Source organism: Pundamilia nyererei, unplaced genomic scaffold, assembly GCF_000239375.1.
Source record: "Pundamilia nyererei isolate P.nyererei 1_Seehausen unplaced genomic scaffold, PunNye1.0 scaffold00117, whole genome shotgun sequence".
NCBI lineage: Eukaryota > Metazoa > Chordata > Actinopteri > Cichliformes > Cichlidae > Pundamilia > Pundamilia nyererei.
The window spans coordinates 1,037,878-1,057,535 of record NW_005187518.1 but is presented as its reverse complement, the minus strand read 5'-3'; the positions used below and the strand labels follow the sequence as shown (position 1 = coordinate 1,057,535).

Below are 19,658 nucleotides of genomic sequence, written 5' to 3'. Positions count from 1 at the left end.
ACACACACACACACACACACACACACACACACACACACACACGCAGATATATTACCACCATCTCGTCTGATCGGAAATATCAATTTGCATTTATCTAAAATTCACAACCAGCACGATGCACATTTATACACGTTACCATGTAACTCACGCTCAGGGAGACCTTGTCCTTGTTCTTTTCAGTCTCACTTTCTCCTGCTTAGATTGAATGGATGATTATGCACGTGGCCGCCATAAAGTGAAACCTGAAGTTAAAACTCTTGAGTTACTCCTCTACAACCTCCCCACCCCACCCCACCCCACCCCACCCCCACGTTGATACATGCTCTGCTTTTATCAGACCACAAAGTGATGGAGTACAAAGCCAGCCCCATCACATTACCAGAGGAGCAAACACAATGATTTAGAGATGAAAAAAGCAAATGTGAGATAAAAGAATTTCCTGTGTTAATATACCAAAGTGTTTATTGTTTACAGAAAATCACCATGTTATCAAAGGACAATGCTTTCACTGGGGACCTGAGGGAAACGTGATAAAAGGAAGGAAGGAAGAAGCTGTTAGAGTACACACAGACACACACACACACACAAACCAACTGTTCCTCCATCTTCTCTTTAAATTTATGTTGCTTCATCCAGCCAAAGATGAATGCCATCTATAAATCCAACCATGCATCTAATATTTAACTGCACTTTAACAACCTACAATTACACTATCATACAGATTTTCACACTGAACTGCAAATGTCAAATGTTTATTGGTCATTCTACAATAAGGTTTAAGTGCAGAACTGATGCATGAACTCTTATCTGAGTGGAAATTATTTACATTTCTACTGTTGGGAAATTTTTTAAGAGCACATAATCCACTTACCCCCACAAACATCTGTGGAAATACTTAAAAAAAAATCTGTTTACACCCTGTTAGCCACAGAGTTCACATCAGAATCAGAATACTTTATTAATCCCAGAGAGAAAACTGTTTTGTTATAGAAAAGAAGGCACTCAAAGTGCAATGTTACGCTCAAATAAAATATTAAAAAGTTAAAACAATACTATGTTCAAATGAAAACAGTCTAGGCATCATTAAATGCATGGAAAGTGGAATATCACCAGAAGATTGGAAATATGTTAGTGTCGAGGCTCACACTCAGACTGACGATATGCCCCAGACTAATACACCAATAATCACGTGAATCAGGTTAAATCGCTATAATAAAATATGCCAGCATATGCACGAAATGCACAGAGAATAAAGGAACGGGGACAAGTTCAGAGAAATGCATCTCTAAAGAAATTCCACTCGATCCAAAGTTGCCTCTAATTAGTTTATAGCAAGTAGGACATAAATATAATAGCAGTCTCTGGTTTAGTTTCTTCTTTGGCATGTATTTTGAAACGATGAAAAGAGTTTTTGTGCACACTGTCTGTTTTATGTCAAAAATAAACAGAAAGAAAGGTTGCTTTAACATTTCATTCCTGGTTTATTTGTTTGGTAGTAGTATAAACACTAAATGCAGATTTATGAATTGTGGGGAAAGCAAATCAATAATAAAAGAAGCTTTAATAGAAGAAATCGGGCAGTAATTGGCCTTTTTCCATCAGTCTCCTAACAATTCTATGCTGATTTAATGCTGCAGGCAGCGTGAGCCAGCAAACAGGGCAATGGAGGGAGTTTGTTATCACAGAATCTAGTCAAAATAACACCACTATGCAAAATACGACTCCAGTAAAATTAGAACAAGCTCATTGCAGCAGCCATGTGGAGAATTTAGATCATGGAAAGGAACAAACTGATATGATTGTCCACCGTCTGTGACCCAGGTGCTAAAGTTAGTTTTCTGATGTTCTTGTATGAATGGTATGTGTTTGGTTGGCTGACTGAGATGTATTGTGAAAGGGCTCTGTGGAAATTATAAAGCTAAACTCTTCATGAAAGTTAAAAACCTAAATAGTGCCTTATACTGTGCTTTATCTGCTGATGTGGTTCTCCTGTCCGAACGATCTTATTCTGTGGCTGCTTCTTCCACTTCTGCTGCCTACGGTGTGCAGCAGGGTTCAGTTTTGGGGCCTGTATTGTTTCTGTTCCACCTGTTTCTTCTTCAGTTCATTTTTAATGCATCTATTTTAAGATGTTTCTAAGCTACAGATCCTCTTTGGGTGCTTAGAATCCATTAAAAAGTTGGATAGCAAACCATTTCCTCCAAATTAATGACAAAAACAGAAACCCTTGTTTGGGCCCCAAACAGATTTATGCCTAGTGTAATGACACTCTAGGTCCTCTTGCAATTGTTGCCAAGTCCTCCACGAGGAACATTGGAGGTGACTATTTTTACTTTGGATGTTCATATTAAATCTCTGCTACATTCTTGTTTTTACTCACTTGAACTCACTTGGTCTGAAATGAAGATTGTTGTTAATGCCTTCATTTCATTGCATTCTGATTACTGTAATTCTCTGTTCACTTGTCTTAACAGAATCTCCTTGTAATGTTTGCGGGTTCCCAGATAGTTTTCTACATGTCCACATGTCACACAGATGTTGTACTGTTGTATTGTCTCCCCATGAACTTCACCATCCTGTGTAAGATTCTGGTTTTGACATTTAGAGCACCTCATGGACAAGCACCAGCATACATCAATGAACTTTTACATCAACATTATCCCCAGCAAGACCCTGAGATCATGTAAGGCAGAGAACTAAAAATGACAGAGCTTTTGCAACAGTGCCCACCTGAACCTTATTTTTTTTAAGTGTTTTTTGAATAGATTTTTACTTTTACAGTTGTGCAAAATAATATTAATTGTGTCAGACCCTTTTGGATTTTTATATTAATGTAAAATGAAGTTAAACCTATTTTCAAATTGTATAATCAGGATTTTAAAAAAAAATCTATAAAAATATTCATTAACAGATGATTTGACCCACTGATTCAGCTCTAAACATAACATCTCTGACATTCAGTGATTATTGAAATGCAGGTTGAGTTGTTGAAGTCGTTTTCATTCTGAAAGACTTTTGTCACCACAAGGCACACTGCAGCACACTCCAAATGCCAAGTGCTGCTTCCGCCATCCTGAGTCAACAGCTTCCTGGACTCCATTCATCCCTTCCTGTGTCCATCCATTCATGACTGCTCTCATCTCCATACAGCTGGCTTTTTTGGCACAACAACTCTTTCAATTAAACAACAATGCAGAAAACAACCCAACAGTGGGTCCGTGGTGCAAACTAACTATTTCCATATTTCATGTGCACCTAATTTTCATGCACATACGGCACGCTGAGAACCAGCAGGCAGTAGGCTTATAATTGGGGCACCCATAAATAAGATAGAGAGCAACACCTGGATTTCTGCTGATTTGTTTTGCAGGAGATGCATGTGTAAATAAACTGCTGGCATTTCATTTTAATAACGCTGTACTCTGCTGGTGTCATCTCGCCTTCTTTCACCTTTAAATAACTTCTTCGCACTCTAATTCCAGAGATTCGGTCTGCTTTTCCTTCTCAACTTTCTCTAGATTCAGAATATTTTAAATGTGGCAGATGCAAGAAACCGTCTCTCTCCTCTATCTCAGTCTGACTAGTGACAGAAAGAAAAAAGCCACTGAAGACAACATTGTCCTACACCAGTGTAGGTATACAGTGCTCTGAGTACGATGTTGCCCTTAATTGATTTCTTATTTGTTTTTTTGTTCATATTTGTCACACTTATGTTACAAATCAAATAAGCTTAATATCTGACAAAGGTAATGGGTATAAATACAAAATGTTTTTAAATGACAATTTCATTTATTAAGGAAAAAAAAAGTTAGCCAAACCTACTTGGCCCTGTGTAAAAAAAAGTAATTGCCCCCCTCATTAAATATCAAATTACCCGTGATTTACCACATTTTATTGAAAGATGAGTTCAATTTCACTAGCCACACCCAAGCCGAGAGGAGATTAGTGCCACACCGACTGCATTAAGTGTTTTGCTGCCAAGAGTGGAACAACCAATTATTATGTTTAAGGGGTAATTACCTCTTCTCATGGGGGCCAGGTAGGCTTTTGATAGATTTGCTCCTTTAAAATGAAATAAAACATTGATAAACATATTTTTTTTTAAATATTAAAATGTGTTTGCTCATCTGAAACATGTACATGTGACAAATATACTCACAGTTAAAAGTTATCAAACAACACCAGTCCTAACCTCTGTCCTGTTCATAATTCAGTGCAATGCCAAGCATTTGACTTTCCTTTACAAAAGTCCAAAGAATTGCTTCCAAGTGCCTCCTCAGCTCTGCGCTCACATTCATTAGAAAGAAAAAAACAAAAACAGTGATCAATGCGATGCCTGTGTGTGTGTGTGTGTGTGTGTGTGTGTGTGTCTCAAAAACAAAACTGCACTAGCTGATAAACATACCGCTGTTCATAAAAAAAAAAGAGAAAGAAAAAAAAAATCAATACTCATCTACTCCATCTGCTGCAACTCTCACAAAGCTTGCTGATGGAAATAAAAGCCTTTATGCGCGTGGTTGTATGCATCACATTGTGAGGAATGTAGACCCCTATTGATCTGAACACTGACTAAATTCAGTGGACTTTGAATATGAGGATTGTTTTGCGCATAATGAGGCACGACTGCGCTATAAAGTTAAGAATACGGGACCAATAAAGCGGAAAGGAACTTCGAGAGATACATAAACTGAAGAGAAGTGCCCACTTTTGTGAGTCATGCCAAATACGAGGAGGGAGACGCAGGTAGATTGTGCATCATATTAGTCTGAATGACAGTCTTGTGGGGCATCCCCTCCCACATACTGGCACAGGATATTCTTGCTGAGAGGAACAAATGCCGGGGGAGAACCAAAAAGTCTGATTCAGGATCAGTGTGTCATTCAACACTAGTCTTCTTCAATCTGGAGAAAAAAACAAGACTGAATCTGTTACAGTCTGGAAGCAACAAAACTAATTTCTCCCTGACTCAGTGACCCCACCGATGCTAATGTTTTCCCTTTATTTGTAGCTTAAACATGACTTATTCCCTCAGGTCACACTGACTTAAGAGGTAAACAGTTTAATGACAGATGAAGGGGTTGTGACGATGACACATGCAGCTCCACGATGGCTCAAAACTTCAGAAGCGCCAAGTTCCCGTCCAAAATAATGAGGACAAGATGCGTAGCCAAACTCCGAACTCGGTGCCCAATTTCCAAAACAATCCTAAATGTTGCCCATTACAGCTCAAAAACTATACTGTTGCCATTTGGACCAGCCATGTTCAATAAGCTCTGCGTGGAAAGCGTCCAAAATATCTGCTTATGGCCCAGCTGATAAATTAACTTGATGCTCATAAGCTTGCCTCATGGGGAATAATTCTGGATGAACAAGCTTCTAATCATTTTTGTTAATTTTTGGTTTGCAACCTTTTGACTTTTTGCGTATTTGTTGTCATGCCTGGAGAAAGAGAGAGCTGTGGGCGTAGTGACAAAGCCAGCAGGCGCTGGGCCACCGGGCTTCGAGGTAGCCCAGTTTCCACAGCAGGTGCAGAACCATCATGGAGCAGACCCACACCGCTTTGGCCTGCTCACCATTTCCAGCCTTAGACACCGCTGCACCCCCATGGGACTGCCTGCTAAGAATAGAAGCCACCATGAGCCTCTGTCCTTCTCCATGTGTCGGTGTGTGTAGACATGCATATCCTTCAGGCTGCTCATGCTGCACATACTACAAATTGCAGAAAGACATGCTTAAAACAACTGTGACATCACCTGAGCCTTACTGAAACAGTGACTGGACTGAAACGATGACCCAGAAAAAAAAAAAAAGACACATTACACATCTCAGTGATTCTAAGCAGTGTTTTAAAAGTCTTATGTCACTCTCAGGCTTCCCAAGCTTGCTTGCATGGAGTTTGACAAGCAGGAGGAACATGGAAGCAGTTAGTGTCCAATGTATTTGGAGTATGGCAATGGCATTTTTTTAAAAAGCACATTTCATGACATGTAAACTCAATGTACTCAACATAGAAGATCAAAACATAAAAAACATGTGCAGGTTTACAGTGCCTTAAGGCAGAATGAGGGAAAAAGTCTGGGTGTCTGACCAGATGTGGCACCATGTTTAGTCTTTTATTGTTAGGGTTAGGAACACAGATGTGGCTCTTTCACAAGTTCAACAACAAATAAAATACACTTGTAAGACTTCGTGGCTTGATGCTTCATGCTTTCTTGACACAAATTTGGAAGTACCTCGTGCCTTCAGACAGTCTCTTCTCTGAGGCTTTCGTGGTGTTGCGCTAACATTTCAGGGATATTAATAGTGATGTGAACAAAATAAAAGAAAGACAGAAAGTGCAGAGGGAAAGGTTACATCTGTTGTTTGACTATCCATGGAGCACCTCACGCTGATGCTTTTTACTTCTTGAGAATTACAGTGGTGAGTGACGGAAGCGGAGCTTTTTCCAGCTCTTGAACACAAGTCTGTAGTTTCCATAAAGCGACCAGCAGCAATTATCCTACTTGTTCACATGAGTCAGGACTCCCTTGTATGGCGATATCAGCTCATGCTAATTGGTGTTCAGGAACAGGCATATGTACCACTGGCTTGCAGTCACTCAAGCCCAAATGCCAAAAGTCTTTCTGACAGCATACATGTACCTAAGAGGTCTCAAAGGAGCAGAATTTGTCAGCATGCCATGTGCAGTCTGTCAGTCTCTAAAAGCCAAGAGGAGACTCTGAAAAGACAGGATGTGTAGCGCTGTGCTGTCTTTGGAAACACTATAATTTACATTGTGTGTATGTGTATGCGCATGCACGTGTTGCAAGTAAGGTGGACTCCCCTCAAGACTAGAGGAAGCAGACTCTTTAATATTTCAGAGCAGTGATAAATAAGTCAGACAGACTGCAGACAGATAAGGTGACTCTGTGGGCTGGGGCGAGGGGGTGCAGGGAGGATGACGAGGAGGGGGACAGAGGTATAAAAGCAAAGGGAAGGGGGGAAATAGATATAGCAAGGTGGCGAGAGATACACCAGGTAATAGAGCAAAACATCAGAAGACAGGTGGAATAGCAATGGGGAAAACACAAAAGAAAAACGAGACATCACTGGCAAAAAAACAGAAGAAGAGGGGAATATCTGCTTTAAAACCTACTTTAAACATTTCAGCATACAGTGAGGGATATGAGTATGTAATAGACAATCACACCTAAAATAGTTCAACAGATCAATCAAGTCTGTGATGCAGACGAAGAAACCCTGTCCTTCACTGTTCCCAATTCCTCCCTCACACACAACCTCCAGCTGCACCTCCAGCACGAAGCTGGAGACACTCGGGGCGAATGACAGACTTTGATTTCTGTTTCTGCGGACAAAAGGGATCACGAGGGGATCCAAAAGTGAGAAGAGATGAGTAGGTGAGGCGGAAGGAAGGGGGGGAGTGGATGCAGCGATGGAAGGGAGGGGACGAGAGGGAGAGAAAACAGAGACAGTTACTGTAGGGAAAGGTCAACAGAGGCACAGAGCAAGTGTGAGAGAGGAGATGAAAAACAGGCCGAAAGAGGTGGAAAAGTATGGCATGCTTTCTTGAGGGGGAGGAACTGCCCCATGGTGCCGTGGCCTTCGGTCTGGCAGACTTATGATCAAAAGATGATAAAGCTCCACTGGCACTTCAGCCTTGTAACTTGCTATGTTTAGCTTCTGTCAGCTCTTTGCTTCAGACAGATTCCTTAAGTCTGTGAACCTACATAGACATGGTGCAAACAGGAGTTTTGCTGCCGTCCTGGAAAATCTTTAGGCTCCGAGCAAGGCACTGCCTTTCAGCCCATCCGGTTTTATCCTCATCTCCTTTGAAAGAAATAGTTTCTTGCCCGCCTTTTCTCCACCTCCAAACAGCAGCTTTAAGCTCCCTCTTCCACTATCTTCACTTATACTTCTGTAAGCCAGGAGCATTTTTATTTCTCAGCTTGTCTGTCAGTCCCTCTCATCTCTGCAACTCTCTCCCTCTCTTTCTGTCCTCCTTCTCTCTCCTTCCCTAAATAAAGGCACATTTCAACCAAGCCATTATTTTCCCCTTTTTTCTCTCACCCTCAATAAAGCATCTCTCCCCTTCTGAGCAGCATTAGTATAGCTACCAGCTCTGCTTCTGGATAAACTCATTAAATCAACTCAGGAAGAAGGCAACATACATATTTCTCTGGGTAAGATGAAGGTACTGGACGGTTAAGCAGATACAGGGTTAGAGAAATCTAAAAAAAAAAAAAAAGGCCCCCCAGAAAGGAAAAGATAGCTTAATTGAACAATTAAACACATACAAATGATCAGGATGTGGATGATGTAAAAAAAGAATAAGAATCCACAGAGAGAATTTAATCCCACTATCCCCAGTGGGATTATGGTAAATCTAACCTGCCCTGCTGTCTCTTCTGCTCCTTATAGCCTCAGCTCAGAGTTGAAGAGTGCAGGGATCCTGTGAGCCTTGAGGTGTTAGCATTATCCCTATAAGGTTCCTCTGCACCACAGTAATCAATTACTATTCCTGCTTATCTGCCTCTAAAACTACCCATCCATCCAAAGCCATCACCAGCCCATGATCCAGAGCACAGGGAAGGAAAGATCCTTTAATCGACACACAGGATGTGATGTGTTTGAATAGCATTCTGCAAAACTTTTTAGGCAAACTACTAAAATGAGACTTAAAAGACCATAAATAGTATGTTAAATAAAAAAGGATTTGAAGTTATATTTTGCATAACAGATTTGCTCAATCATCAGAGTGAGGCAGCAGTACATGATTGTTCCAAGGATTTCAGAAAACTGGCCACAGAATGAATCTGAGAGTGATCAGACGCCTCTCTGATTGTGTTACATAAATCAAGGGCAAGAAAACTAAACTTTCCAACAACAGTGAAATGTTTGTCCTGTTTGGCAGTGTACCAGTGGATGTGGCAGTATGCAGTTATCACATTGCCACAGTTTAATTTATATTATTCCAATAACTATTTTGGGGCCAATGACTCGCCAAAACCCACACTAAAAATCAGAAAGACACAAACACTCTGGATCAAGGTCCTTCACTGTGAAGATCTGTTGTTTTTAAATCTGAATGATTGCTTGGGGGGGTGGTAAAATAAAAGAAGCAATATCAAAACCTTTGAACATTTGTAACCCTTTCATTTTTCCACTTGGGTACATTGGCTGAAGTGTGTACGCCTTCACAAAAGACACACACTTTTTAATATTCATTGTTTTCAAACTTGTAGCTTTACTTATTAAGTCTGCGTCATCAATCAACATGTTATCCATTTGAAAGCTGTATGTCGCAATTTCAGGGCAGCACAGTAGTTAGCACTGTTGCATCCCACAGTGGGTTTGAATCCACCTCTTGGCCTGGGTCTTTCTGCGTGAAGTTTGCGTGTTTTCCCCATGTCCCCATGGCCTCCCCACAGTCCAAAGGCATGCAGTTAGCGGGGTTAGGTTAACTGGTGATAATAAATTGGCTGCAGGTGTGAATGTGAGCACAAATGGTTGTCTGTCTTTCTGTGTTAGCCCTGCTACCAACTGGTGACCTGTCCAGGGTGTACACTGCCTCTTGAACTACGGCAACTGGAATAGGCTCCAGCTGCCCCCTGCAACCCTGAACAGGAAAAGAGGAAGAAAGTAATAGATGGATGTTTTCAGTTCCACATTAGTATTAAATGCTGGTACATACTGAGATGTAAAGCAATGATAGTTTTAAACAAGAAAAAAGCCATTACATTTTTTATAACAGAAAGCACTTGGTGCTGTTATAAAAAATGAAGCTAATTTAGGTCACTAGGGTTAGAGGATATCACCAACCTGTTTCAGACTCTCTGAATGAGACCAACAACACCTCATGAGGCTTCATATATGCACTCAGTAGCTCACACTTCCACAGACAGGCTACGTGCAGGCCTTGCTCTAAACTTGCAGTGCCCTTCAGTCCCTGCTGGCATGCTTTAAGATTACACAAACAAAAAAGGTCAGACCAATAAAGATTGGAATTAACTCGCAATCCTATTAAGTTTATTTATTGCAGTTACTCTAATGAACATGTACACGTTTCCCCAGTCTGTTTACAAAAAAGCCTCAATCTGCTTCTTTACCCTTCTACACCGTCCTCATTTTTCCCTTCCAATTATATCTTCAACCTCATCTGTTTGCTCTTTAGAATAAGCAACTTCATCTAAAGATTGCAGAGCAGATTGTTCACCCAAAAGCCTTACTAGTTTTAGATTAGTGCCTCCTTTTCTTTTTTTTTTTTTTTTTACCGGGAACTTCTTTGGGGGTTTTTTTGCGGGGGGATTGGGGGGGGAAAAAAATCCTACAATCATGAATCTCAAAGGGCCATAATCAAGATTTCATGGCAGAGATCCAGCAAGACCCTGATATACAAACATAGATCGTCTGCCTGGGAATGAATGGACATCACACACACACACACAAATGTGTGCATAACGTCCCTCTGCCTCCCAATTTTAATCACAAGCACAAGTTAATGACATTCTGGTCTTTTTTATCATATCCCATGAGCTTTTCTTATAGCATAAATTAAAGACAACCTGGCTCAGGATTGGTTCACCGCCGGGTTTATTCCAAGGTTTGTAGCTCACCGTTCTTCCCCTGAATAGAAACCATGTGTAATAATCAAACATTCATATCAGCTGCATTCCTTTTGTCTGGGTAGATCCAGTATGTGTGCAGCACATGTGTTTGGCAGACCGGCTGCAGCATGCTAACTTTAAATATACACACACCGACGGAAAAAGAAAAAAACAATTCAAATTGAGATAGGGGAGAAATCTCATTTTATAAATAAAAAAAATAAACCATTCAGTCTTTTATGGGCAACAAGGATTAAGTGGTCAACTCTGTGTTGCCTCACAGCAACAAGGCTTCGGGCTTGAACCTGCCGGGTGGTTGGCTGGGGCCTTTCTGTGTGGAGTTTGCATATTCTCCCTGTGGGTTTCTTCCAGGTAAGCTAATTTCATCCCAGGTAAATTGGTGGATGTGAGAGTGTGCGGTGGCCTGTCGCCCTATTTCACCCGAATGGGTAGATCCAGCCTTCCTGCAACCCTGAGCTGGTTAAGAAAATTGCTTAATGGTTTGACAGTTTGTTATGAGAGACCTTGGAAGCTTAAAAATTATCTAAGTTGGCTCACTCCACATCTGGGCATTTATACTGATAAGAGGCAGTGGCACACATCCAGCAGGCCTGTTTTCTTTTTAGGAGGATGCACCTGCCCTACCCGCAGGTCCAATTGGAGGAAGAGCCACAACTGTGAGCTATACAAATATCATGGCTCAGGCTCTTTGCGCACACAATCACACCAATGTTGCTAACTCTGAACAGCTGCAGCTCGCTACCTCCTCTTAGCCAACATTCTTCTCCCGCCATCCTTCACTGCCAGCGAGCAGGCAAACTCCAACTGACTCGTCTATTTTCCCAATCACACGCAGACAAACAAACAATTGAGTAGCTGGCGCTCGCACACAGGGTTAGGCTTCTGGAGCTGGATTCAAATTGTAGACAATGCTGTGTGAGCATTTTTTCACTTCAGCGCTTTATATAACAGCTATCCACGTGAACGCAGCCCCTCTCAAAAACAAAATGCAGCAGCCGGGTTCCAACCATGTGATTAGATTTAGAGACTGTTAATCACCTAGAAACACACATAAGACAGTCTAATAGCATTTTCTTTTGAGTGCTGCTGTAGGTGAGCATTGTGCATTCAGAGCAAGATTTGTAGCTTTTCTATGTTTGAAACTGGATTTTAAAGCTATACTTTGAATGCATCCTTTGGTATTTAAAACTAGGGGAAAGCATCACATGGGGTAGCATTCTTGCTCACCATGAGTGTGGAAAGCAGCTGGCATGGCAGCGGGAGGGACAGGTTGACATGGCCTTGAAGACGAAGAGCTTGTGCGGCTTTCACTCACTGCCAACCCCCCTCGGAGAGAGGAGGAGTCGGAAAGAGGGGGTTGAAAGGGTGATAAAGGGAAAACAGGGTGACAGACGGGTGGTTGGGGGGGGGGCTGTCACCAAAACATAACAGCTCTATTACCAAACCCACCATATAGCAACATCACAGCTCAGACTAGCCCTGCCCGATTAAGAGTGGGTGAAGTGGTGGGGGACAAAGAAAAGGAGAGCATCGCAAAGCTAAAACTTTGCAAATGACTCTCAAGTTGAGACCTCCTCTAAGAAGCACCACACGCACAGCGTGATGTCATGTGACGTGTTCGTGTGAAAGGTGACCTTGTGGCCTCTTTCTGCTTGGAGGAAGCTGTATATTTAGTTGGTGGGGTTTAGCTGAAGTGTTTGACAGCAAGGGTGTTAAATTATTGAGTAGTCAGTGCCAGCAGGGAAGGATGGCACACTGAGGCTGAAGAAGGTCCTCTTATCTGGTGCTACATGCTGTTGGCAAACACATACACACACGCACAGTCCTGACACACAAGTACACACACCCATCAAACCTGAGAAATATATTTTTTAATATTTTACTAAATGCTCTTATCTTTTAAAGAGAGTGGAAGGGTTTAAGGCTATGCAGAGGCAAAGAAAATGTTAGTACAATTGAAAGACTGTACTAACATTTATTTCATGTAAAATGATGACAGAGGACAAGAGGAGATTACAGATGTTTACTCCAGGGCCAAACATTTAGGCTAGCTGACAGGCAGCAGCCTCATTCGTTCATTTATTTGCTGCATTTCACTCCTTGAATCCACTCCTCAGTCGCTCCCTGACAGTCTTGTCACCACAAATAAGGCGAACCTGACTACCCGGGACAAATTACCAAAAGGTCAGAAGACTTTTCGGCAGAACTCTCTGGCTGTCTGTTCTCTCCACTGCTGCACAAGTATTTTCCGAGAGAGCATGACCTCCCTGTACTCTCCACTTTCTGCTTCACTTGAATTCAAGGAGGGGCTGAAATGTTGCGTGTCAGCTTTCATCACAAGTGACAGAACTGGGTACAACAGGGTAAGAGTAATAATGAGCAGTCGTACTGATTAGAATTAGATCCATTTCTCTCTTTTAGTTTATGATGCAGTTTAAGAGCTGCTGCTAATGCTTTAGCCTCATCGGACTTCCAGAAAAGACTACAGCAGCACCACTGCACTCTGAATCCAATTATTTCCAATGGCTTGCACCAGGCTACGATGGTCTGTCAGTGCACTGATCAAAGGGCTAGTTAAACTTTGACCACTGCGCGCTGTGACTAATACCCAAGCGGTCAATAGAAACAAGGCTTCCAGTTGGGCGTCAATAGACCAAAGTGGAGAAAAGCTGATATTGTGTGCCTGAAGTCCCTGAATTATACTGCACTGGTTTGCTTTATTTTTTAAACCCTGTTAGTAAAGTCCCATCTTGGAAAGATGTTTTAAAGATGTCAGGTTGCTTGTTGATGGTAGGCAATCTTTTTATTTAGAGACAACTTAAGCTTGTTTGTATTAATAGCTCAGCAGCTCTATGGTTTAAAGTTTTCTTAAAAGATAAAAAAACTGAGTGTTTGATGTGACAACACTGTTCAGACTTCTTTGCTTATGGAGGAGTGGTTATAAAACAACAAACCTTCAAGTTAAATTTCATTTTGGAGAGACTACAAAATCGCAGCGAGCCAAATCTACCGTCTAGGGCGGGTGGTGATTAAAGACTATACTCATGTGGCCAAAACAGCATAAAATTTTAGGACATTACAGAAGAGCTTTGCACCATCTTACCATCTGGAGTGAATTCTCAGTGCACAACTCCATGACTGATTTGACGTTTAAAAGAGATTAGCATTTCCTTCTCGGCATAACCTAGCTGTCATCAGCTGTCATGGTCATTGATTTGAAGGTCTGTTAATTTGACACTAAAGGTTTCCCTTTCTGAACAAGTTTGAGGTCTACAAGTCGGCTACAAGCAGTCCGAGGAGACGACCTTCGAGGAGAGAACAGCCAAATTTAAATACAGTATGGTTTTTGTTTTTTTTTATGTGCAAAGTAACAGAATTTTATCATTGCAACTTGTATTTAGAAGACGAGCATGAGGGTTTTTCAAATGTTTCCCTGTTTTGCTCTGCTCTGGCTTCCCCACCGTACCGAACCCAGGAGCAAGCACAGCAAATTGTATCTGAAATCCACATGACTCTCAATAGTGTGTTCCAGCATGCAAACAGCACAGTGGGCAATGGGCTGGCTGGCAGAACCGGTGCACCACATGAGACAAACTTATATCTGAAGTCTGCAATGACTGATTTATTGTCAGCGTTGGCACTATTTTCACACACTAGTTTCCATTTACTCTTGCTTTAGAGCTGTTTTGGGCAAAATCCTGAAGAAAATGCTGCTTTCCTTAGCTGCTAGACATCATCTGTACTGTCCAGTTAGGGCTTTTTTTGTTTGCCCAAAAACACCACTGATGAGAGCAGTGTAAGTGAACCAAAAAGTTGAACTATTAAAAGCTCAGAAGAGCAGAGGTGAATAAAACACTTGTGCAATTCCTTTAACATAATAATACTTAATATAGCTGATTACAACCTTTTGATTGTTTGCATTCAGCATTATTCATGTGACACTGGAGCATGCTTAGTGTGTTATATAAACTTTCTGAGTGTACTTGATGTGAAGCAGGCGGCTCTTCTTAATAGGTTTTTGGTGAATTTGAGTTTCTTGCTCAAGTCTTCTCTCTCTCTAAGATCAAACTGCCCCTCTCTACAACTGCGTCCTCTGCAAGCTTGCAACACAAACATTAATATTCATACGCCCAGGCACATGTTAGTGTCCTTGGTCTTGCTACTCCTTCTCGCTCTCTCTATTTGCTCTCTCTCTCTCTAATCCTGTAAAGCCAACAGTGCAATTAGTCACATGCCGAGTCTTCTTTCATCTCTCCAGTGAGAGTGAGCTCAGGAGAAATTCAAACGGCTCGGTATCTACCCTTCTGGGGTAAAACACAAACATGTACATAGCCGCATTAAAATACCTCAAATTCAAACAACAGCCTGTCTGACTATAACGCGTCCTTGGGGTTTAAAAGGTGAACCATCATCGATCCCTTTTAAAAGTCTTGTCTTCTTTGCAACTCAAGGAACTGCACTAAACTTGAAAGCAAGTTTAGCCTTAAACTGAAGCAAAGGTAAACTCAGGACAAGCTAAGACTGAAAGTAGTCCTCTAAAAATGATCACCGTCCCTGTGGTTTCGACGTTATTTGTGCTTCTTTGCTCTGAACTCGCCGCAGTCACCTCCTTCACAGTTAGGAGCCGTATCTATCACAACCCACTCACAAACTCCACTGATCGAAACAGCATGAGAGAGCGAGCTGTGATTGAAATCCACAGAACAAAAACTTAAAAGGATAGGGAAACAGACGGCAAGAGAAAGCCCCCGCATTCAGGTTAAACAGGCTTATAGTTAATGTCTTCTCTATGCTCTACAGTTAAGGTAATTTTGCACTGCCTGAAGCCACAACCTGAGAGTGAGACGGGGAGGAGTGAAGTACGGCTCACTCTCTACATCCTGGTAAAGGAACAAATGGCTCATGTTGCCATTAAATGGACAGAGAGCCCAGGGTTATCACTTTCATGCAGGTTATTCCCACGTGTCAGCTAAAAATCAATCTCCATTTAACTGATAAATCTCCTCACTGAGCCAGTATCTAATATGACGGGGACAGCCGAAGGTATGCTCACATTAAACACCGATTTTTAACACTTTGGAAACTGAATTTGCATTGTGTGTGTGTGTGTGTGTGTGTGTGTGTGTGTGTGTGTGTGTGTGTGTGTGTGTGTGTGATGCAAAAAGATAATGAAAGAAAAAAGGAGATTTCCAGATGTTATCAATCGCTCACTGATAATTTATTTATCTGGTAGTAAACTGATTGGTTCCAGTGAATTGGCAGAACATCAACAGAGTCAAACGAATGAAGACATCCATCTTCTGTTGCTACCTTCTATCCTCCAACCAGCTGAAAACGAAGCGCAGTACAGGCTGGCCATCTGAATTCATCTTAATTTGGCATATGATGTGCTTTTCAGAAGAATGCACAGATAGCAACATTAAAGAAACGGCTCACGCTCTAAACTTAATTTATCATGAAGTGAGAAAAAGCACAAAGGAAGACTTGGAGGTTCTGTAACTGGGAAAAGGGTGGCAGACAAAGAACGGCGGTGAGCTTGTCAACATCCTGAAAGAAGAATCAGAGCGATGGCGATGTGAATCGCCACTTTGACTCAGAACTTTTAGAATAAAAATCAGAGCGAAAACAGGAAGTAAACACTGCCTTGAGTGGAAGTTATCAGCTTTATATTCGGGCAGCCATATGCACAAGTAATCATGTTATCACGGGTGGGCAGACCTTTTATTGTATCAAATCATGCACTCATTCACTACTTGCATTCAGGCAATTCTATGAAAGTCTTGTATTGTGAGCTCTTTGGCTAAACACAAAAACTATTGGACACTTGGACAGCGCAGTTTGGTAATATAAAAACAAATTTTGCAGCCATTTACATTTGGATGCACCAATCTTCTTCTTCTCACCTGTCTATGTTTTTATGGTTTTCTTTCTATTCCATGCTTGGGTAATGACCATCAGTTGTACGCTACTTCTTGTGAGGCCTTGTACCATACTTTGCGTCTACTGAAACAGCCTAAGTAATTCACTACACAGATCCAGTCATGTGAAAAGTAAAGTTTCTCACCGGACTCCTGAGAGAAACAAAGTACATCCATACTGCAGCCAGGTAAACTGCACCTCTATAAAAGTGGAAGGTTTGGTAAGCTTGCTGTTCTGGAGCATTTAGTTTACAGTTAAAACTAAGCTACAATCTTCCCAGGAATGGGCATCCTCAAAAACTCAGACTGTGCAATGTTCAGAGGGCATGTTTAAAGTTCATGACAGCAGAATCAGAAAAAGACTGAACAAGTGTGGCTTGTTTGGACAGCTTCTCTAAAAAGAACATGGCACCCTGGCATAGGTTTACAAAGCTGCATCTGATTAAACCACAAGATACTGTATCTGGAGCAACGTCCTTTGGACAGCTGAGACCAACTTGGAGACGTTTGCTGTAATGCAGAATGTCTGATTTGGAGAAAACCAAACACAGCATGTGAGCACAAACACCTCATACCAGCTGTCAAGCATGGTAGTAGAGGAGCTACGATTGCCACCTTGCAGTCACCAAGTCTGAACATGAACTCCTCTGTATACTAAAGTATTCTAGAGTTTCTCGTGAGACCATATTTCTGACAGATAAAGGTTGTGCTAGCACGACAATTATCCCAAGCACACCAGCAAATCTGCAACAGAATATTTGAAAAAGAAAAGAATAAAAATGTTGCAATGAGCCAGTAAAAAAGTCCAGACCTCAACCTGACTGAAATGTTGTGGTGGGGCTTTAAGAGAGCTGCGTATAAACAAATGCCTACAAACCTCAATGAACTGAAGCAATCCTGCAAATAAGACTGGGGGAAAAAAATCCTCCACAATGATGTGAGACACTGATAAAGTCATGCAAAAAACAACTGGTTCAAGTTAATGCTGCTAAATAGTGGTTCTGTGAGCTAATCACAAGGTATAGATAAGAAGCAGTTTCTCCACAGGACTCTATCATGTCAGGTGAAAACCATTTTACATGACTGTAAATACAGAGCAATTATGGATGCAGCTTTTTAATTCAGTTTGACTTTTTGGAGAACAGCTATGCAAGCTGTTTGAAGCTTACTGCCTGCCTTTTCCAGCTCCATCACTAAAAGCAGGAATGAGAAAGATACCAATCTTGTACTGATCAATTTCTTGGCAAGAAAGCATCTGTTTGCCTGTCAATAATAGGATACAGTAATTACAAGAGCGTTTAGTGCCTGCCCTCACTCACAGCACCGGTACATGCATTAACAATAACGGATTGCAGGAAGAAATTGAAAGCTTTGTGAAGCCAAGATGATGAATCAATATTATAAATACTAACCAGAGCTGGTATGCAGGTAAACTGTCAGCTGTTCTGATAAATCCTTCAATGTCCTTTTTCTTTAAAAAGACAGACATCACACACATGTAGCCTCTTAGTAATGGGCATTGGCTGCTTTTCTTTATGTTATGGAATTATCACGTTTTTTACCTGACTTGGACATCAACACAGGCCACTTTTTTTTTATTTCCTGTAATTAAATAGTTATCAGTTAACATTAATCAATTATATAACATAACCAGCTTTAATGACTGTGTATATGTGGCCTGGATGAGCAGAGTGTGTGCGCATACGTGCGTGTGTAAAGAAATTGAAGCATTTGACACCTCACTAACAAGCCAGCTGAGACAGCCAGTATCCTGACGCTGCCTTGGGCCACACAGCATCACTCCGCTTAACGCCCTCTGGCTAAATAAATAAGTATAAATATAAAAATATCTACATCCACCAAAGAGAGGAAGTTTTTTATGTTTATTTATTTATTTATTTTCCGAAGGCTGCTGACTGGAAACCATTTTCCACACTTCAAAAGAGGGCGTGGGAATAAACCGATGCCCATGGACATGCAACGATAAAGCAGACTCTCACATCCAAAGGCAAATCCTAAGCATCTCTTCTCGCTCTTCCCACTCGCCACCGATGCTCTCCCACCCGTTTTCTCTCTTTTTTTCCCCTGGCAGATCAACAAACATATCTCCTACTTATTTTTCTTAAACACATGTATGGTGAGCTGTGGCAGCGCTAACAGGTTAGGCCACTGATCGCTAAAAATGAACTCCACAGAGGAGGGAAGGAAGCCATGAGGGGAAACCCAATCCAATGACCACTTTTGGTCAAAAAGCTGCAGCATCCAGCGTTGCGGCCTAAAATTTAATTTCCCCTAGTAGAAAAGCCACCTCGATGCCTTTAGCTGCCTATTTTTAGTATGTTATCATTTAGCCTCAATCAGAGTACAGCAGTCAACCTCAGGAGTGAAGATTGTTGCAGTGAGACAATAAAAAATTTTTAAAAAGCACTGAGCTCCACCAGAAGTGGCTCATCAGAATGAAGAGAAGAGAAGAGAAGAGAAGAGAAGAGAAGAGAAGAGAAGAGAAGAGAAGAGAAGAGAAGAGAAGAGAAGAGAAGAGAAGAGTCTATTGGAGTTTATGTTTCTTCTTCTTCTTTCTATTTGGTGGCTCTGTTGCATCAGCACTGTCAGCTGAGGGCACAGTCGAAGCCTCAGAAAACAATGCCCGAGCAGAGGCATGCTTCGACTTCATAATAAATCAGTGTTTTCATGTTCCCGCCTGACTGTGGCATCATGTCAAATGCTCTTTGTCCCTTTAACTGACAGCACTTTTTAAGGGTCTCATTGTGAGCTGCTTTGTCAGGCTGTTGCCTCGATGCCCTGACATTAATTAGCACCAAGGAAGCAGAAAGCAAAGGAGAACGGCTGTAACCAGCGGACTAGTGATCGATGTCATCTGTGTTTTTCCTCACAGTATGGGGCCCCGGATAGAATCTGAAAAAAATCTGAGTTTATCCTTCTCCTTCCAGCTATAATTGTGTTAGACTATGGGGGATGCATCCCTGCTTTGGACAAACAAACCCAAGAGAGATTGTTTTTGGAGAGAAATAAGCTGGAAATAAAGAGCATGCGTTCTAAAAGAAGACTCTCTCACAGGGAGGGTGAGTGTGTTTGCAGGGCTGTAACGAGACAACCC

General features: G+C 41.5%; 1 protein-coding gene across 1 annotated transcript in view; it reads right to left on the bottom strand.

Annotated features, from left to right (window-relative positions):
* The window catches only part of ppm1lb (protein phosphatase, Mg2+/Mn2+ dependent, 1Lb), a 53,052-nt gene that overhangs the window by 31,679 nt on the left and 1,715 nt on the right, over positions 1-19,658 (bottom strand). The window lies entirely within an intron of this gene.